We start from the raw sequence: 22,890 nt of genomic DNA, 5'->3' as shown, positions 1-22,890 counted from the left end.
TTATAGAAGAAATACCATACTTAATATACATGTCCCTATTAGGCGTCCCCTCCGGGGGGGGGGCGGTTGTGCTTCATCAAGTCGTAAACTGGTACCACCAAAAAAGCAACACATTCTACGAAGTGTGCTAGAAACAGGCATGCCGAAAATAGTGCAAAATATGGAGTATTATACGCAAAGTAGCACTTGTACGTTGTGCCGTTCAAATCTTATTCAAAGTAGAGAAAAGTCTCCTCATTACCTGTCTATATAAATTGCAATTTATATATTCCAAATTGCAGATTCCAAAATTGGCCAATACAAATTCCAAACCAAACAGTAAGTCGCATAAAACGACCTTACCAATCCCTGGTATCAAACCAACAGCAAGTGTCGCATCAAAACGACCCTTACCAATCCCTGGTGTCCAGATTTCAACTGCCAGGTTCTTGAATCGACCAAACGGTCACTGCACGGCGAATCAACAGAAGAGATCTTAATCGAGGACCGGCCCCACCTCGAGGGTCAGATCAGAAAGAGAGGAAAAATGCAGTGGTTGCTAAGACGCGGGTCTCCTCGGGCAGTGATCGTCCGCAGCGAAATTCCAATCCTTCGTTTCGACCACTCCTTTGGGCATCCGAGTCGCCAATGAGCCCCACTGGTTGGGCGCCAATTTGTCGGGGTGAGCCTCAGCTAGGCCTACCAGTGCTAGGGGTTCGCCCTTCTCTGCACAAGTCCTCAGACCATAGTATAGAAGTTGGCACGGAAACTGGAATATAAAACAAAGTGTTTATGAACCTCATGAGGCGGAACTACATTCACACAACACCCTTCGGTAGTGCATGAAGTACCACGCTGAACAGAAGGAACATGGTCCTTTTATACCCACACAGGGGCTCACAAGAAGGTGGTACAAGTACGGAAGAGAAGGCTTACATGCATAAAAGGTCATACAGAAATGCACAGTCAACAGTAGGGAGGAGCTATCAGCTTGCTGACTCCGGTAAGAATATCCTGACATTTACAAACTAGAACAGGTGTATGGACAGTCACAGTCTCCTTCTGCACATTTGCAGAGTAACAGAGCCTAAATATAGTCTGTCTATAAGCAGAGTACAAGTGTAAACGACAGCAAGGAAGGACAGAGCACATGGTGAGCACATGGCACAGAAGATGGCTACCGAATACAAGATGGCTTCAGCTAAATGCTAACCCCGATCGCTGCCAAATTACAACACTGCTGAACTTGGAATTGACAGTACTAGCAATTTCAGCAGCTCTGCTATACTTGGAATTGACAGTACTAGCAATTTCAGCAGCTCTGCTATACTTGGAATTGACAGTACTAGTAATTTCAGAAGCGATGCTATACTAGAAATTGACAGTACTAGGAATTTCAGCAGTTCTGCTATACTTGGAGTGGCCAGCAGTAGTAATCTCAGCAGCCCTGCCACACTTGAAATGAGCAGTACCATATTTCATTGAACTCTGGTCTGACATGCCACCGACAGTAAGTCATCAGGGACAGAAGTCTCTGTGATGTGATTTCTCCAGTCCTAATAAAGCCATCACCCCCTCCAGTGCCTGTCTGCAGCCGGGGTGGGCACTCCCTTGTCTTCTTGGTATCATGAGGGTGGTGGTGCACACTGTTCGTGGGCTGTTTGTTGCGCCCCTGGGCTGGTGTGTTTGGAGCCATCATGTGATAACCCCCCACCCCACCCCCCGCGCCCCCCTCCCGTCCTGTTTTTTATTATCCTGAAGAGAGGGCACATCTCTGATCACAGCTGGCAGCCTCTTAACTGATGCCGCCTCCTCGGACGCGCAGCCCTCCTCGATCGATGCCCCCTCAGCCTGGCACCCGTGCCAAGTGTTATCTCGAGTGATGTTTAATCTCTGGACTGTTTCTTCTAAGGTACATTGGTGATTGGGCGCTGCCCCGAGGCACTGGCGGAGGGATTCAAGAGTTAAAGGTTCTAAACACAATGCATTCCGGGTCCCACCTCGGGCCGCGCGAGGCCAAACATCTGGAAAGGAATGTGAATGCCAGTATTATTGGAAAAGCTGGCATCGCCTAGTTATAAAATCTCGTAATGTGACAGAAGCTAACTAGCACCTCGGGTTAGCGTCAGGCGTCAAGTGCTCGGCGTCGGTTTTGGACGTCGGCTTGTGATGGGGCAGGTAAACTGGCCGCCAGGAAGCCCTGGACCCACGGCCCGTCCTCGGCTTCCGCCCTGGGCAGCGGTGTGTTTCCCCCTGTGCCTCGGTTGTCTATTGTGACAGAACTGTAGCTTTGTGTAAGGAGCACTGCTGAGGTCACGCTGTGTCTGTGCAGGGGATGCAAGGGGTGCTGATGACGTCATGATGTGTCTGTGCAGGGGGTGCAAGGGGTGCTGATGACGTCATGATGTGTCTGTGCAGGGGGTGCAAGGGGTGCTGATGACGTCATGCTGTGTCTGTGTGCCCTGCACCCGAGACACTGCTGAGGTCAGACTGTGTCTGTGCAGGGGATGCAAGGGGTGCTGATGACGTCATGCTGTGTCTGTGTGCCTTGCACCCGAGACACTACTGCGGTCATACTGTTTCTGTGCAGGGGATGCAAGGGGTGCTGATGACGTCATACAGTGTCTGTGTGCCCTGCACCTGAGACACTGCTGCTGTCATGCTGTGCCTGTGCAGGGGATGCAAGGGGTGCTGATGACGTCATGCAGTGTCTGTGCAGGGGGTGCAGGGGGTGCTGGTGACGTCATGCTGTGTCTGTGTGCCCTGCACCTGAGACACTGCTGCAGTCATGCTGTGCCTGTGCAGGGGATGCAGGGGGTGCTGATGACGTCATGCAGTGTCTGTGCAGGGGATGCAAGGGGTGCTGATGACGTCATGCTGTGTCTGTGTGCCCTGCACCCGAGACACTGCTGAGGTCATACTGTGTCTGTGCAGGGGATGCAAGGGGTGCTGATGACGTCATGCTGTGTCTGTGTGCCTTGCACCCGAGACACTACTGCGGTCATACTGTTTCTGTGCAGGGGATGCAAGGGGTGCTGATGACGTCAAACAGTGTCTGTGTGCCCTGCACCTGAGACACTGCTGCTGTCATGCTGTGCCTGTGCAGGGGATGCAAGGGGTGCTGATGATGTCATGCAGTGTCTGTGCAGGGGGTGCAGGGGGTGCTGGTGACGTCATGCTGTGTCTGTGTGCCCTGCACCTGAGACACTGCTGCAGTCATGCTGTGCCTGTGCAGGGGATGCAGGGGGTGCTGATGACGTCATGCAGTGTCTGTGCAGGGGATGCAGGGGGTGCTGATGACGTCATACTGTGCCTATGCAGGGGTTGCTGATGACGTCATGCAGTGTCTGTGCAGGGGATGCAGGGGGTGCTGATGACGTCATGCTGTGTCTGTGCAGGGGATGCAGGTGGTGCTGATGACGTCATGCTGCGTCTGTGTCCCCTGCACCTGAGACACTGCTGCTGTCATACTGTTTCTGTGCAGGGGATGCAGGGGGTGCTAGTGATGTCATACGGTGTCTGTGCAGGGGATGCAGGGGGTGCTAGTGACGTCATACGGTGTCTGTGCAGGGGGTGCAAGGGGTGCTGATGACGTCATGCTGCGTCTGTGTCCCCTGCACCTGAGACACTGCTGCTGTCATACTGTTTCTGTGCAGGGGATGCAGGGGGTGCTGATGACGTCATGCAGTGTCTGTGCAGGGGATGCAGGGGGTCCTGATGACGTCATGCTGTGTCTGTGCAGGGGATGCAGGTGATGCTGATGACGTCATGCTGCGTCTGTGTCCCCTGCACCTGAGACACTGCTGCTGTCATACTGTTTCTGTGCAGGGGATGCAGGGGGTGCTAGTGATGTCATACTGTGTCTGTGCAGGGGATGCAGGGGGTGCTAGTGACGTCATACTGTGTCTGTGCAGGGGGTGCAAGGGGTGCTGATGACGTCATGCTGCGTCTGTGTCCCCTGCACCTGAGACACTGCTGCTGTCATACTGTTTCTGTGCAGGGGATGCAGGGGTGCTGATGACGTCATGCAGTGTCTGTGCAGGGGATGCAGGGGGGGCGACCTATGGTGTGTCTGGTGGGTGAGGTGACCTCCTCACTCCAAGCCACCTATGGCGTGTCTGGTGGGTGAGGTGACCACCTCACTCCAGGTCACTTTGGGAAACCTCTCCTATCCTGAACTGTTTACCTACAAATCATCGATTTCATGTGTGTTACTCTAGTTAGTTCAATGGAAGCAAAACAAGACTACAACACCCATAATGCATCATGCTAGCACACAAACACACAGGGCTGGAAACACCTTTCGTAGTGACCTGGAGGGAAGTGGTCCCCCTACCAGGAGGCTAAATTTCCTCAAGGCTCCAGGTCATCGCCAGAAATGACTTTGCTCGGTTCCCTGATTCAAACTTGTTCTGCAGCTGGGACAGCAGAGCACATTGATTTTTTCTAACTGAGTCATGCCAGTATGACTGCTGCAAGTCCTCCACCTGCCCTTGATGTTATCACATAGAGTGATCAATGCCCAGTCTGGTGCCCTGACAGCTCTTGAGTGTCCTGTAGCTTTGGCACTTGGCTTGGGGGTGGACCACAGATTCCACAGGAGGAAAGCAAATGAAGAAGTGGATGGCATTTGTTTCTGTATTCATTGGCATTGTTTTGCATAGATGCTGTGCCAAGGTGTCAGGCCATGTGCTTCACAAATGGGTAGTGAATTGCAATGTCTTTTCTCCTCCAGAGTTCTGAGGCTGGCACACTGCAGATGTTAACTCCCTGTTTAGTAGAATGAGAAAGGGGTACGAGGCATAGAAAGTCAACTCTTGTGCCCTAGCCCAGATGTAGCAGATGTGATAGCACACAGGTGTCGGACGCTGGCCCACAAGAGATGCAGCTCTGTCGGATTTTCAGTGTACCCACTGAAGGATGTTGGCACTTTGCCAGTAAAGAATCCCAGATATGGTGCAAAGTGAAAATGGAACGCATAGTAAAGGTAAGACGTGGCTTGGCAGTTCAGGCTGGACTGTTCCCATGAGGCACAGGGTCAGACTGATTTGCATATGGCCATGTCTGAACTGGGGTGACGAAGTGAGCTAAAGAACGGTGATGGATTAAACCCAGATCTGTTGACTGGGTGTGAGTGATTGATTATTTCAGATGCTCCGTCCATCACCACCCCCTTTTGTACCGCTCTACCTGAGTACTGTACATTTACAGAAGTGAGGCAGTCACTCCCGACAGAGATAGAGGCGGTGGTTAGACCTCCACTTATCTTGACTGCTTGTTCAAGCCCTATCTCTCTGGCCACTGGTATTTCCAAGACCCTAGCAGTAACCTTTAAACGTGAAAGTAGTAATCCTGTTTAAGCTTGCTATATGCCTGGCAGGCTCAAACCTACCCGCCAGATGAGTGGATCCTCCTAAGTGGCCAAGTGCCTGTTTGTTTCAGTTTATGATTATCTCGTTTGCACCCCCCCCCCCCCAGACAACCATCCCCTGTTATTTGCTGTCGAAGCATTACAGCTGTGCCAATAAGAAAGAAATATCTTCTTACCTGAAAGAGGAGCGTCCACATGTCACGCATTGAGAGTGAGTTTCCTCCTCTAGTAAGAGGGCTGGTGTGAGGAAGCTGTGGGCCTCTCGAGTTCCGGTAGGAACTGTAGCTTCTTTAAGATCATGAGCGCTAGGACCATCACGGTTCTGGGTGGACTTTAAACAGGACTCACACAAGCTGCTGGCAGGTGTTAAGGTGTGGTTATTAAAGTGCAGTGTGTGATCGTATGCTGAAGAATAAAGACATCTGTTACAGAGCTCCGTGTGGAGCTTGTTTCATCCGCATGCTCCCGGGCCGGGGAGGATGCTACAGGTGCTGTAACTATAGTATTTCACCACATGCTTCTAATACTGGTCCGCCGGATACTTAGATTAACCGCGCTCCCGAGCGAGACAGACGGGGCCGGACTGGGAACTGAAATCAGCCCTGGCTAACTGCTCGGCTGGCTCCCCTGGGGGGCCCAGCCAAGCTGTATGCAAGGGTCGGTTTTGGATGATTTTGTTACCGGGGGCTGAAATTGCCGGACCCCGGTTACAAAAGCATCCCCCCAGGGGCCCAAAACCGGCCCCCTCCCTGGCGGCCCACCGGTGAAATGCTCGTTGCCCGCTACGGCCAGTCCGGCACAGAGACAAACTTCACTAACCTGGCAGAAAATCGTAGCCTCGGAAAAACGTAGGTCATCAGGCTGAACTGGACAGTAAATCGGCTGGTTCTTAACTTTGTGCAACTACACAAGAGTGTTCCTATCTCTAAAACAGCAGCGGAGAAGCATCACCCCCCCCTGCCAGCACCATCAAAAACGTGAAAAATAAAACGATAATAAAATGGGTTTTAAATCCGTTTTATTATCCTTTTTTTGTGTTCTAAGTGTGCCGACTCGAGTCTTGGGGGTGGTGCCAGGGGATGATAGGCACTAGGGGGAGTGGTAGATGCACTGCCTTCAGTGTGCATGTGGGTTTGGTCAGCTGTCTCAGGTCGGCCAACCAACATGCGCACTGAAGCTGACTCCAACCCGATCTGCATTTTTGGGTTGGAGAGAGCACGTACAAGCTCCAAATCTCCCTGGGAGTGCAAATCGAGGGCGCTCAGGCCAATCATTATGCGGTTCTCATGCTGTGAGAGTAGCGTCAGGATTGGCTGCAGGGGATTCTGGGAGCCTGCCTGCAAAGTAGCAGAAGAGCGCGATGCAGCTGAAGGTAAGTTCTAGTTTTTTCTTTTTTTTTGTCCCAACCCTGTACCCCATCCCCTCTCTGCCCAGCCACCGTGCCCAGCTACCAGCCGCCACTGCTCTACAATAAGACTGCCTTACGATTCTGCCTTACAATTTTACGTGTATATTGAGCGTTAGAGCACCTCCACCGTCATGCCGGGCTCGTCTCAACAGAAGAGGACAGACATGGGTACAGCTCTTGGCTACCGATGGAATCTCTCTTCACACAGGGTCAAAGTGGACAAAGAAGAACTGAGGCAAACCTCAGCCCAGGCACAGCGTGATCCAATGGCCAAGCAGGAATCAAAAAGGCGGGAACATTTTGTATGACTACAGGCCAGTATTAATCGCTACATAAAAACTGGTCTTTTACATTTTCAGTTCAGACCTTTTTTTCTATCACACATTATTTGTATTCTCCAGAGTCATCTATAACATCAGTGATAAAAAAAGATCCACAGGAAAAAAATACAAGAATCTCCATTAAAAGAGCAGGGGATAAAATGAGCATGATCAGAATGTCATAAAACACAACAGCTCTTTAAATTGCAAACCTGACATAGTCCACAGCGATGCCATGGGAACCACAAAGAGACAATTTGTGCATCATATTAAAGCTGCTTCCGGTGTCCTCTGATGACAAGCACCCCTTCGAGAGCAGGGTTCATATTTAAGACCCCGGTTGAGTTGTGCTTGCACGACGCAATGTGGTACATGCGACCCACAACTGAAAAATGAGATTTATGACGCCATGTGAGGCCGCTTTCGTGGCCCTGAGTGTCTTCATAAATCAACGCAGCGCGAATCGCTGTGTTGCTTTGCTATGCACCAGGTACGTGTTCCATGCTCATTGCAGGGGTGTTACCACACAATTCCCATGGGTTTTGATGCCGCCAAGACCTGGAACACCCTCCCCATCCACCTACGGCAGACCCAAGACCTGCTGACCTTCAGAAAACTCCTCAAGACCTGGCTTTTTGACCAGTAGCTGCCCCCCTCCCCCCTCCCCTGCGCCTTGAGACCCTCACGGGTGAGTAGTGCGCTTTACAAATGATATGATTGATTGATTGATTCTCTGATTTATCACTGGCAAACCAGGGAATGCCCCAAAAAGATACGCCTTCCCAGGAGAGGCATAACAAGGAGAAATATCTTTATGTCTCCTCGTTACTTCCTCCTCGTTCCATGAGTGCTGCATTCTGTGGCACACATCGATAGAGGAGAATGCCTCTCAGGATTGGCTTTGCGCAGGAAGGTGCCCCTTCCTGCGCAAAAACAATCCTGCATACAACACGGGCGCCCTTGCGCCATGGTGCAAGGGTGCCTGCGTTGGCGCTAGGCTGCCACAACGGCACCAGCGCAGGGGAAAAGACAGGAATGTGCCCTGTTATTTTAAATATGGCACATTGCTGCCCTCTTCCTGTCACACAGTGCAGCGCACCAAGGTGACTTGCTGCGCTGTGTGACAATGTCATAAATCTGCCCCTGGGAATACTCACCCAGAGAAGTCTGAGACAATTGTAGTTGTGCAGCTTTTCTATTGTACTACAACTAATTTTAGGTGCTGAGCACCAGTGAAAGGTTCAATAGAGTGGTTCTGTCGGGTAGAAACACAAATAATTTACAACTGCTGCTTAATGCAATCAAAGAATCCCCTCTGAAAACACAGGACCAGGCCCTTACACTGAATGAAAAAGAGACCTGTGAGCAATTCGTTGTACTGTGTCTTTATCTGAATTAAATTCATTCAAATTGATGTTTCATACAGTACGTACAATGACTGTCTAGATAAATTAAAAGTGCAAAAGCGTGACAATGGTGAATAGTGATCACGTGGTGAAGAAATATATACAATGAAGATACAATCTAATACAATAGATATGTACACATATATACAAGTGTTTTATTTTCTGAAGGCCATATTTTGGTATGTTTCTAGAGATTCCTATTTATTTATTTCAGTTTGATAGAATCCTAGGTACTAGGCCTTTGAAGAATGTCGATGTTTCGGCCCTTCAGTGCCTGTGTCTAAGGTCGCGGCGGGTCTTTCTCAAGACGGATGTAGGGAGTGCGATGCACGACAGTCCAAGATTCCAGGTCGGAGTGAATCGCCTGAAACGGGAGGGCGCAGAGGCCTCAAATCCGAATCTACTGGTGGATCGCGTCACTGATATGCGGCGCTGCTTCTCATCAGTCGGCTGCAGTCTGTCAGCTAACCGTGCTACTGTTGAATGGAATCTTGGACTGTCGTGCATCGCACTCCCTACATCCGTATCTTCACTGTATATATTTCTTCACCACGTGATCACTATTCACCATTGTCACGCTTTTGCACTTTTAATTTATCTTGAAAGTCACTGTACGTACTGTATGAAACATCAATTTGAATGAATTTAATTCAGATAAAGACACAGTTTGAATGAATTTAATTCAGATAAAGACACAGTTTGAATGAATTTAATTCAGATAAAGACACAGTTTGAATGAATTTAATTCAGATAAAGACACAGTACAACGAATTGCTCACAGGTCTCTTTTTCATTCAGTGTAAGGGCCTGGTCCTGTGTTTTCAGAGGGGATTCTTTGATTGCATTAAGCAGCAGTTGTAAATTATTTGTGTTTCTACCCGACAGAACCACTCTCTAATTAACCATTAATTACCCAGGTTCTGAGGGACACAGGGTGACCCCTTTTTCTTAATATATATATATATTCACTGAAAAAACCATAGGTTTCACACCAGTTATAGTTAGGAATTAGCATTTAAAAAACCTATTAAATTCACTGAAAAAACCATAGGTTTTACACCAGTTATAGTTAGCTGGAAGTTTTACTCGCATAAAACCATTGAAATTCCCACGTTATAGTTAGTTGGACTCACTATAACTTGCGCGTGCAATGCACTGCTGATGACGTCACATATTACATCACTCATGACATGGTCAGTGACATCACTCATGACATCACTGATGACACCATCCAGTGAATGTGTGTATTTTAAAAAAATAAATATGTGTTATATATGTATATGTAAAAGTTGATGGAAGAATAAATGTTTAAATAAGTGTTTACATGGATGTTTTAAAAAAAATTTGATTGGTTAACTGGCTTATTAAGTGTATTTTAGTGAATATATATATTAGTGAGTAATGTTTAAATATTTAAATATATGGATTAGTGTTTCACTTTGTGTATAAATGGCTGCATGGGTTTGTGAGTAGCTACATGTGTAGGTATATGGGTTATTAGATGTTTTTTTTAATATCAGTATGAGTGTCTATATGTTTGGTGGGGGTATTACTTAGAACATAGATGCATGAGTGACTGACTCTCTGTATGTGTTTTGAAAACAGCATATGTGCAGGACTGAATGGGTGGATGAGTGTGTATATGTGTGTGTTAGTGAGTGAATGACTGTCTCACTAGTGTGATTATCAGTAACTACATAAGCTTTAATCTAGTATATGTGAATATTAATGTACATAAGTGAGTATATGTGAGAGTAAGAGATTGTAAGAGTTCCTGTTTAAATAAGTATGTGTTTCTATAAGTGATTGTTTAAGAGAGTAAGTATGTGTAACTTTCCTTAGAAGTAAGGTGGTAGTGTGTGTATAGTTGTATATGCAAATAAATGGATATTCAATAGTTTATTTGCATGTGTGAGTATGTGTGTGAGTAACTTTTGAATGACTGTCGGTGTGTAACAGGATGTATAGGTGTATCACTACATATGATGAGTGAGTATATGTATGAGTGACTATATAAAACTGTTGGCGAATGAGTGGATGTGTATATAGATGGTGGAATTACTGAATTGGTTGTTGTAACTGGTATGGGTATCTCCATTTTTTTGAACATTTTAGTTTCTATTTTTGAATATGTGTTTCAAGGGTTACATTACAGTGAAAGGAGGTCTGTCACTCTGTCACAAGGATGGTGTCATCAGTGATGTCATGAGTGATGTCACTGACCATGTCATGAGTGATGTAATATGTGACGTCATCAGCAGTGCATTGCACGCGCAAGTTATAGTGAGTCCAACTAACTATAACGTGGGAATTTCAATGGTTTTATGCGAGTAAAACTTCCAGCTAACTATAACTGGTGTAAAACCTATGGTTTTTTCAGTGAATTTAATAGGTTTTTTAAATGCTAATTCCTAACTATAACTGGTGTGAAACCTATGGTTTTTTCAGTGAATTTCAATGGTTTTTTAATAGCAAATCTTTATAGGTATAAAAAATAATACATTTTAAAACGAATTTTATATGGTATAATTATGTCACATTTTTAAAACAAAAATGTATTTTTAACTTGGGGCGCGCCCTGGGGCGCGTACTGGGGAGCGTCCCATTAGCGCTATTCTCGCGAACGAAAACAACATCGTGACGTATCACGTTGAGCGCACCCGGAAGCACGCGTGCGCATACAATCGCGGCGCGCCCTGAGGCGCGTACCGGGGAGCGTCCTGTTAGCGCTATTTTCGCGAACGAAAACAACATCGTGACGTATCGCATAGACGCGTGATGCAATATATGACGCACAGTGTAAGCGCACCCGGAAGCACGCGTGCGCATACGATCGCGCAACGTATTGACGCGCTTACGCCGCGCGCCCCGGGGCGCGCCCTGGAGCGCGACCACGGGCGCGCCCCGGGGCGCGTAGCTAAAGCGTGTCGGGTCATGTGACCTGAAAATAACACTTTCTATTGGTGCAGAACAGTTTTGGTTTCCAAATGAGTAAAGCCCGGGTCTTGTGACCTGAAAATAACACTTCTCATTGGTTCAGGACCGTTTTGTTTTTGTTCCAAATGATGAAAGTCCCCACCTTTTTTCCTTATTCTGACTTTGTCCTTTGACTGAGGAAGACCTGTTTCAGTAATAGAGAGAGAACTATTTTGTACTTTGTAATGGCTGCTGTAGCTGCAACAGCTGGAGCATCTGTACCACCACCACCACCACCACCACCAAGAGGACCACCACAACAATACATTGGTGTTGAAGAAGAGGAGGAGGAGGAAGAGGAAGAGGAGGAGGGAGGAAGATGGCTGCCTGAACAAAATACCCCATACAAGCCCAAGTCACACATTGTATGGGAGTTTTTTTCACTCCCAGAGGGAAAGAAAAAAGTAAATGCGGCCAAGGTAACTTGCCTAATCTGTGGTGAACAACTCTCAAGGGGCAACCCAAACAAAAAGTATTCGTTTGGTAACAATACCATGATTCGTCATATGACCCGTAAGCACCCGAATAACTATTCTCGTGCAGAGCTCAGGGAACTCCCCCAGTCTTCAAGGACCACCTCCAAAAGAAACGAACCCACTTCATCGGGACCAGAAACATCAGAGGTGATGCCGTGTATTCAGCAACGATTTGCTGATTTTAAAGTCACTTGTACTGCATGTGGCAAGCTTATCGCCTATGGTGAAAAGAGCATGAAGCTCGTCGTCCTTGCTGGTGACAATCACAAGTGCCCCAAAAAGAAGTAATTTTTTCCGTTTTTTGTTTTCTGCTCCAGTTGAGCCAGTTTCAATTCCCTTTTTTTTGTTTCTCCCCATAAAAAATACAAAAAAAATATATAACTGTTTTGAAAAGCCAAAAAAAGTACAAAATGTTCAGAAAAACATTAAAAAATATATAAAACAACAAAAAGAAGAAAAAAAACAGTTCTTTTTAGAACTACCTTCCATTTATAAAAATAAACCTATATTTTTTATGAATCTTTGCCAATTGTTTTTTCTCAGGGTACGCGTACCGGGGCGCGCCCCCCCAAAAATAGAAAAAAAAAATTTAATGAAGGAGTTAGCAGGAGGGAAGAACACAAAGAGAGTAATGTTAAGAGAAAGAGAGCTACAGGATGAACACAGAGGGATTGTTTATTACATAGTAAAAAACAGAGAAGGTGTAATAGGGTGAAAGTGAGAAAAGTAAAATGACTAAAGGAGCGAAAGAAGGGAAGAGAGAGGAAGAAGACTAAAGTAGAGATAGTGGGAGAATGTGAGTGAGTGTTGAAAGAAAAAGAAAGGACAGTAAAAAATGGAGAATGAAGGGTAGTGGCGGAACCGGGATCAATGAAGAACGATGAAGGAGGGTGAGAAAAGACCAGTTACTGTAAGTAAAGAGGGGTGAAAGAGGGTGAAAAATTGAATTAGGATAAGACATGGGGAGTGACAAAGAGAAAGGACAAAGAGAGTAAAGGAAACAGTGCCTGAATGGATTTGAGTGAAACAGAAAAGAAAGATAAGTAATGCAGGATGTGTGACTTATAGGGAGTCAGTGGCTGTAGGTCGGGGTGTGGGTGTGTAAGGTGTGTCTGTGGGTGTGGCTGTGTGGGGTGTTTTGGTGTGGGTGGAGGTGAGGGTGTGTGAAGTATGTGTGAGGAGTGTATGGGTGTGGGGTGTATATGTGTGCGATGTATGTGTGTGTATGGAATGTGTGTGTGTATGTGAAGAGTGTGTGTGGGGGATTTTTGGTGTGTATGAGGTGTGTGTGTGGTGTGTGTGTGGGGTGTATGTTAGAGGTGTGTGTATGTGTTGAGAGGGGGATGAGGTGTGTGTGTAGGAGTAAGATAAATAATTAAGAAAAACAAAATGAGTGAAGAAGCAAAGGAAGGGAACAGAGGGTAAGTGAAGTAAAGAATAGGGATTGAAAGAAGTTGAATATGAGAGGGGAAATAGGGAAATTGGAGTAAACACGGAGAATAAGAATAAGTGTGGTAAGCAATATAAAGACACAGGAGTGAGGTTGGTTGAGAAAATATTAGTAAGCTTAAAGCAAAGGGTGATGACAAAGTAAAATTTTTTAGTCATACTTACCATATAATAAATGTAACTTTAATTATTTTTTTTACTGCACTTTGTATCTGTGAAAGAGAGAAGAAAAAATAAGTTATAATTAGTAAAATGTGTATTTTAAATTAAAATATACAAATGAAGAGGTTAAAAATCATAACAGTGTATCTAGAAATAAAGTAAGAGTGAAGGAAACAGAAAGGGAAATAAAGTAAGGTAGAAGGATAAAAAGAGAAAAAAAGAAATAGTATGAGAGCAAATTACTAAGAGTAAGGCATATAGATTCACTGACAGAGAGGAAGAGAAGAACAGAGAAATGAACTGAAGGTAAGAAAGATACTAAAACAATGTGAGTTAGCAAAACTAAATCAGGAAACAGTAGTAAGTAAAAAGATAATGACTGAGACGGAAAACATAAACACAAGTGAACATAACACAAGGAGAGTAGGGCACTGAGGACATAGAAGTAGTGAACGAAAAATAGAGAGAAAAGGTCAAAAGTAAGGAGCAAACAAAGATAAGCGAGGGAGAGTGGCTGATTTATAGTGATAGAGTGCGATAATACTGCTGAGTGAGTAAACAGGAATTACTAAAAGAGCAAAAGAGGTAAATACGGAAAAGGGAAGTAAAGCAGAGAGACTGAAAGCTGATAAGTTATGCAAGGGAGAGAGGGGATGCAGACAGTTGAAATGAGAATGAGGGCTTGTCAAAGAAGTGGAGTAAAGGAACGGGGGTTACAGAGAGTGAGAGAAAGACATTATAAGTGAGTAAAAGAGCTCAAAGAGGATGGAAAAAGGAAAGTGAGTGTCAGAGAATGGGAATACAATTTAATTTACACAATCCAAAGTATAGAATAACTTGTACAACATGTTACATAGTTTATTTTTGCTGTTCTCAGAATATATTGAATTTCACTTAAAACAGTGAGTTCAAATTACTCATCATATGACAGCGGGGAAAAAAAAACACAATCTAAAAGATTGTGTTTTAAAAAAAAACTTAGATACTGACAAATGACAAATGTACACTAATCTTGGATTGACTTACTTTTCCTTGAGGCCAAATAGTATATCATGGAGGTCCTTTTCTCGTTGCAAAGTACTTTGTTGTTCAGTAAAAAATCCATTTAATCGACTTTCTAGAAGAAAAGCTCCAAGAACATCTGAAATATTTTCATTATTTTCATATACTCCTTTTTTCAGTCATGACTCTTTACTCATTCCTGTACCTTTCCTTTTGGCCGAATAGTGTCAGATGTATGAGTATATCTTCAAATTAATTCAAAGAAACTCTGAAATGACCTTTTTTCCGACGTTCTGAAAGAAAGGCTCTACAACATTTTCACAATATTTAAGTATTTCTAAAACCATCTCTGATTTACTCATGTTCATCATTGTGTATAATACTAATATCAGTTACTATGAGATCCACTTACAGTACCTATATGACAAGTCAATTTTTTATATTACCTGGATCACTTTTACTCAGAATATATTTTTAAACAGCAAAATAACCTTTATTAACTGCTCCCGTCTTCAAAGGCCGATTACCTTTACCTAAATTTTGGTTGTAAAAACACTAGGTATGAATTTTTTAAGCCAAAAGGCAAACGTTGTTTGAAAGTCAAATGAGTGTTGTTACATTGGGTCCAACCTTTACAACTTTTTAAATAGCATGTGTAATGCCCTGATGTTGTAGAAGGACCGTCATGATAAATAATAGCTACAGTTGCAAAGGTTCTTCCTGATATCGATAACTGTGAAGCCACGAAATTTTTAATAGAAGTTGTCAATTTAGGTCCATCAGGTCTACATCGTTGGAACATTAAAATGACATACTGGCCATAATTTTGTAGAAATAATGTGGACAGCATTGTAGACTTACATTGGGGACACACCATATTGTGATCCGCTGCTTTAACTAGATTATTAAAAGGCACTGATTTGCAGTCTGGTAAAGTCAAATATATAAATCTTTCAGTGTCTATTCTAGTAGTACTTGATAAAGTACAGTTGTCGCAGTCATGCTGCCATTGATAAGAAAGGCTAAAAAGATTTTTAATATCTGCACCTTCATCTTCCAATACATCAAACATATACATTAAAAATTCCTGACAATCCTGCTGAATATTCTGTGAAAATTGATTCTGACCAGTAGATATGTCAATAAGATTTTGAATTTCTGAAACACTTTCTATTTTTGCTCTATCACTGGTACATTTCTCAAACACGGCATTCAACAAACAACAGAGGGGCATATTACCAACCAATAGAGATAATTTTTGTCTCTAACTTGTTTAGAGACAAAAATTATCGCCGCACATCGGCGATTTTTATCGCAGATAAACCTTGCTATTAGCAAGGGTTATCGCAAATGCGATAAAAAACGGCCGCAATGCATGAATATCGCTGAAAAGTCAGCGATATTCATGCATTATCGAGCAAATGCTCTTAGCCATGTTATCCACCTCCCATTGGATAACATGGCTAAGAACTGCTCCTGGGCAAGTGTTAGCTTTTGGAGATATTCGCGCTTAGCGCGAATATCTCCAAAAGTTGGTAATAGGAGATAGCGATGTTAGCGACTGTTTTCAGTCGCTAACATCTTGGCACGCCCACTTTGCATGTCATTAGTGATAAATATCACTGACATGCAAAGCGGGGCCCAAGATGGTCACTATCTCCTATTAGCTGTCGCTAACTGGTGTTAGCGACAGCTTGGTAATAGGGAGATAATTTTATCTCCGCTTTCTTGGCTTTTAAAGCCAAAAAAGCGGAGATAAAGCCCCTTGATAATATACCCCAGAATCTTTGATCCCGATTTTCAACAATCTGTTCTTGTATATTTTGAAGAAAAAAAACAACATTAACCACTACATTAGCATAGCAGTTGACACCAGAACTGTTTTCAAACTGAAATCCAACAACATCTTCAACAGAATCTTTTTTCCTTCTGCTTACAATTACAGTTTTGTCTACTTTTTATCTTTTTGCTACTACCTCACTGCAATTACTCTCATTTCTTCTTTTTCGGCCTACCACACGTTTTTCAATCAGAGGATATTAAGGCAAATGTGGAGCATACTCTCTTCTTAACCTATTGTATTCTTTAACACAATGTAGATCTGCACAAATCTTTGTTTCATCACACTCAATCAAGTACAATCCTGATAAAGTTCTGACTCGTGATAATGCCACATATGCCATACCCTCTTTAAACACAGAACTTCCAATGTTCACCAAAGCGCTATCTACACTTAAACCTTGAGACTTATGAATTGTCACCGCATATGCCAAAATAATAGGAAACTGTTTTCGCCGAACATATAAGTCTTTCACGAGCAAAAATCTAGCTGAACAACGACAAATTTGTTCTATTTCATCGATGCCATCAAATTTAATTTTTAAAATTTCAATTCCATCTCTATTTTTGTAATTCACAAAACCAACAACATGACCCATTGCTCCATTTACCAGACCTCTTTCAACATTTAAATTCCTTCTCAAAATGATACGACAATTTAAACACACATTCAGAGTCTTTTCAAAACCAGCAGTTTTAGATATAGTCTTCTTCTCTAATGAATCCAATTTTGATTTCAAATTTTCAGACAAAATAATGTTGCTCCCATATGCTCTATTTTATCTGCAGCTTCCAGTTTCACTATCTCTTCATTTTCTAACTTTAACATTTTGTTGTTGAACATGGAACATTCTTTCAGAGTTGGCATCAAACATATGCCAGATTTCTTCTCGTTAATTTTCTTAAAAATATTTTCTGGAAGAATGTTTTCATTTGGGTACAAATTTGAAATTAATCGTCCATGTAAAGCTTCTTTCCCTTGCTGACTTACTTTTCCGATTCTTACATCTTGTAAAATATTTTTATAATCTTCATCATTTGCCTGCCGCATATTTTGAAGCAGTTCTGCATATTTGAAGTTTAACCATATATTAACGTTTCCAATGCTTCCTAAGCACTTCCTGGTATCTTCATGCGTGAGCATTTTGAACACAGGTTGTCCTTTCACTGGAGTCAACTGCAGTAGATCTCCAAATACAATAATGTGGTTTCCTTCAAATAAGACATCATAGTCTGTTCTAAGAATTTCTTGCATTCTCAAATGCACAAAAGCAAGCATTATATTTGACGCCATGCTTACTTCATCAATGATAAGAAGTTTCATTTTCTTCAGGACTCTCGAAACTTCGGAACACGCATCTCCAGATAGCTTGTGATATTGCAATTTGTTATCATGCTCCACTGGCAGCATCAGTAAACGATGTAAAGTAATCCCTTTAATGTTATGTGCAGCCAGCCCAGTTGGAGCGGTAACAACACAAGACAGCGGTGATTCAGTCCTTTTCTGCAGATAAGTTGCAATTGCTTTAATCAGAAAACTTTTTCCAGTTCCCGCTTCTCCACTCACGTACAGTTGGACAGGCTTAAATGATGTACATGAGCACTCTTTTTTCTCATGACTGAATCCATGTTCAATCTGTTCTGTGACTTCGTCATATATCTGTTTCTGCTCAAGGTTTAGTTGTTTCACCAAATCTTCTAAGTTAACTACATCATCTTGAGCTTGTTCCATAGCTCTTTCCACCTCATCCATGGCAGTGGCAGCTTCATTTTGAATAATTGGTCCTCCAAGTGGATCCTGACTCAATGAAGCAGAACTCTGACTGTCTTGAGAACTATCTCTAGCAATCTCTGCAGCAATTGTGGCTTCTTGCTCTATTTCTTCGTTCAACATTTGCAGATAATTTGGAAAAACAGGGCATTCTATGGTATCCTTGATTGCATTAAAAGAATCTTCGTAACACAGAAAATCTCCAAGTAGTTCCTCTTCTGTACGCCATGGCTTAAAGAGTTGCAAAAGAGCTAAATAGTAAAATTCCCTTTTCTCTGGATTTTCGCAACTCAATTTTCGATGATTAATCAAATGGCCTTTTTTCTGTCTCACTAGACATCCTTCACACCCAATGATAGCATATATTCCATTGTTAATATCTTCTCTGATGGTTCTCTTATAAATATAGCTTTGCAGAACTTCATACAAACAACTGTTCTCAAGATGATTACTTCTATTTGGATAGTATGTATCCAACATGTTTGTCTTCAAAATATCTGTACTTTCTGGTTCTTTCTCCGCCAAATACTCTATTTCTTGTACAGATTTCAAAACTCGGTTTCGTGTTGCAGCAAGACCTAGACTCACCCAAATGATGGTTCTAGATTTGGCATAGAGACTTGCTGACGACAATCGATCAGAGCATTCATATGCTCCAATTTCTCGATGCGACAACATCTTCAGACTGTAACTGTATAATTTCTTGCTTAGACTCTTTTCATGTGAAATGTCCTCCCACATTTCCTTCAGTTCTGTCTTTTCTTTTATTGTGATGTAAGATGACACATATCGAGCCACAGCAATAGAGTTGTCAGCAACGAACTGAATATCCATGTTAGCATTCCACATGGACAAAATCACTGGGTTGTAGTCGTTGATGTACTTGGACTCTTCGTTTCTTTTTAAATTGTATGTATTTTTTGGTGATTTCCTCGTCACAGTATGTCGCAGAGAAGACATCAAATTATTTACTCTTCCTTTAGAAATCACTGGTTGTGGAAAGCCGAAACGACATTTTGTATAGAACTTGTCCTTGTTTCTGAATTTTCGACGACAGTACTTTCCACAACGATGGGATTGAAAGCGTAAAACTTGTTGCCTTAAACTGTTTTCTTCGGTAGTTTTCGGAACAGCACATGTTGAATACTCTTCAATGAAGCTCATCACTGTCTCATCCGAATCTGTTCCAAATTTGGGTGCATCTTTAATCCACAACAACATATGTATGTGAGGAGCACCTCTCGCTTGATACTCCTTTCTCCAAAAGAAATCCAAAACCTCTCCAAGGGGAGGATTTTTTCTGTTGGTAATAAAACACATCATAGCTTCAAATCTATGATTGAAATATCTGCACACATTCACAGGATCCAAAGAACATAGTTCTCCAGGTGTTTTGAATTCTATATTTTGTATATGTGCATTTGCCTCTCGTAGAAATTGAAGTAAGTCGTCCCATGCATACTCGGCACAGCTAAGAGTGAGGAACCATGTAGGAGTTCCTAAGTTTCTTAGCATACATTTCAATTCCCCATGACGACGGTACCAATACTCATTTGTACCACGCTGACATGCCATGAGATTGATTAGATGAGATTCTAAAATATTATCTTGCAGATTCACTTTCTCCATAAAGTCCCTCGCCGAAACATTTTGCAGATGTGCTCCACTTTTCAGTATATGGTTTACTGCATAAGAAAGCCCAGACAATTCACTTTCATACAGTAGATGAAACAAATAAGGAATGCATTGACGAAACCTTGGATCTTCAGCATATAATCTTACAGTTCGATATTCAGATGCAGGAATTTGAAGTGGACGATCGTCATATCCACCTCGACCTGTTGGAAATAGCTGTGGAAAACAACGAGCTTCCAAACTTTCTTCCCATACACTAATGGGACTTCCTTTTGCTGCTTTCATTTGAAACAATTCAATTGCATTCCCCATTACTTCTTTGGAATGCAAAGGATGAACAGTATAATGTTCATATATTTTTTCACTTCTAGACACATCAACTTTTTCAATTTGGCCGCCTGAACAATCACTGTCTTCATCTGCAGCTGTTTCCTCTGCTGCAACAGATACATCTTTGTAATACTCATTGTTTTTGACTAAATACAACGTTGCCTTTTTGACTTTCCTAACATCCACTAAATCTTGCCAGATTTTCTTACTCTTTGTCGGAACCCCATTAACTAGAATAACTAAAGGTTCCTCTTCTACTTTTTCTATACCAATTGTATCAATATTTTTTTTTTAAATCAAGAGGCAAATAAACAACTCTTCCCTTTAATCCTCTCTGCAAATCTGTAGGAGGCAATTTCCCTATCTTAGGCTCCATGCGAACAATTGCCTGAAAAGGGTGGACATATTGAATCAAAATAGACTCATATGTATTTAAATCCATCAATTCACGGGGAATGTCTACCAACTCCAGAATATTATGAACAGCTCTAGCAGGCATTCTGTTTTGATTTAATTTATCATAACAATATTTACAAATACGCTGATCAGAACTCAAATCAAAACAATTCTCCACCCACAAATAAGTTGCAAAATCCTTCCACTCATAATTATTCATCTTTTCACTTTTTACGTATAAATCAACTAATCTAGTTTGATGCTTATAATGACTTCGTCGACAACACACACAAGTACAATTCGGCCTTTCACTTGATTTCACCTTAAACCTGGTAATTTCCTGCTCAAACTTTTCTGTACTTGAAATCTGTACATTGTCTTCCACATTACCTTGAATTGCTGTGTCAATTTCTACACTATCCTCTTTTTCACCAAAATAACAAATCTCAATTTCTTCACAAATCTTCTTCACATCTAATTCAGTTCCATGCAAAAGAGCACTGTTTAATTGTTTAAGCTTAAGTGCTGGACTTTTTGCATAATACAACATTCTCACTAATTTCCTCATTTTGGTATGATGCACTGCTAACATCCTAAAATGATGAAAAACACTCTGACAGACTTTTCTAGAAAGACAAGCCAGTGAATGCCCTTGCAAACCTGTGTTTTCTCTCACTCTGCAAGGATCTAACTCTTGCAACAACTTCACTTTCTGCTTTAGACTTTTCTTACTATATGTACGTAAGAAATTACAAAACAAATCAATTGATTCCTGTCGCACACTACACATACGACTACACTTCCAAGTGTACACTGGACCCTTAGTACGTCTCCCTAAAACTTCATCAGTTAACACCTCTTCTGGTTCTCTAGGCACAAGTTTCTCTTTTTCAATCGTACAACCGTCTTTCACTTCATACGCTCGACCACTGGTGTCAACTGCATGCACTAAATCATTCTCCTGGAAGTAACTCTCCTCATTAAAAAATGCCTCACAACTTGAATTGTGCATCCATTCTCCTGAAAAAACTTTACAAAAATTAGTCCGATTAATTACTCTTTTCCATCTACTGTTTGATTTGAAAACATCAATTGTCTTGTTAAGTGTCCTAATTCTATTGATTATTAAAATAAATAATTTTTTCTTAACTTCAAAAGCCTGATCAACAATCTTCTCTACACTTTTCTTTTTCTTATAAAAAGCAGCTCTCTGTTTACCTTTCCTAATGTTTTTTAACAAATTTAAAACCACCCTATTGCGAAACATTCGTTTACGAATGTCTCTAAACTGATTCTGCCTTCTATTCCTATACATATTCTCTCCTGCTCCAGTTGTAGGATTCTTTGAGGTTCTCTCCTTCCTTTTCAAATTTACTCTCTCATTCTCTTTTTCTACATGCTGCCCAACATTTTTATTTGATGTACATATCTTCCGTATAAAAGACTTAGTTGTCTAACCAGGAGCTTGGTTCCTGTTTTTTGAAGTATTTGTTGTGGAAGAGTGCTGTAATTCCGTTGCTGTTTTTGTTTTTTGGCGGTTATGTTGTTTTCTTCTCCTTTCCCTTGAGGGCATGTTTGCTTACTCTTGAAATCTTGATTTCAATCTGTGTTAAAGAAAAAAATAGCACATTATAGACCACTATTACCAAACAACAAAGCAATGACAAAAAGCAAACTATCTATTCAGGGTTACAAATCAGGTGAGGATTCTCCAGGGGTGCACAAAAGGTGAGGCCTGTATTGAAGAGTATAGTGGAAGACAGCTCTGTCCACAGGTACAAAGAAGATGAGACATGTGTCTAAGATTCCAGTAGGGGATAGACTTCATGAAGTCTAGTCCGCTGCACTCTTATACACAGGCTTCACCACCTATGCTTCCCAGGAAAGGCCTCTCTCCCACTACAGTCTTGAACATAGACCTCACCTCCTCTGTCCCTCTGGACATGTCTCACCTCATCTGCACAATCTACTTCCTAATCTCAGGTAACACAGGTGACATAATTATGAAAAGGTCAACATTTTTTATGTAATCATGCACACACAATTTATTCTTTCTCAAAAATGTAAAAGACATTAATTTGCCCCAAAAATGTTTCAGTAGTAGTACTGGAGTAGTGTGCAAGAAAAAGATGAGCCTCATTTATAAATCCCTGCGTCAGTTTTGCGCTACTGATGCGTCACTTTTTGAGACGCATTGGCAGCATAAAACATGTGCCTTGTTGCGCCATATTTAAAAAGTGACGCATGTAGGTAGATGCGTCATTTTTAAAACCTCTGCGCCACATTTTACCTCTGTCAAGTGTAATGTACACAAATGGGGTCATTTCTCCGCAAAAAGCCTCGTAATAATGACGCAGTGAAATCTATGAG

Source organism: Lissotriton helveticus, chromosome 6 (genome assembly GCF_964261635.1).
Source record: "Lissotriton helveticus chromosome 6, aLisHel1.1, whole genome shotgun sequence".
Taxonomy (NCBI): Eukaryota; Metazoa; Chordata; class Amphibia; order Caudata; family Salamandridae; genus Lissotriton; species Lissotriton helveticus.
This window is presented reverse-complemented; position numbering follows the sequence as displayed.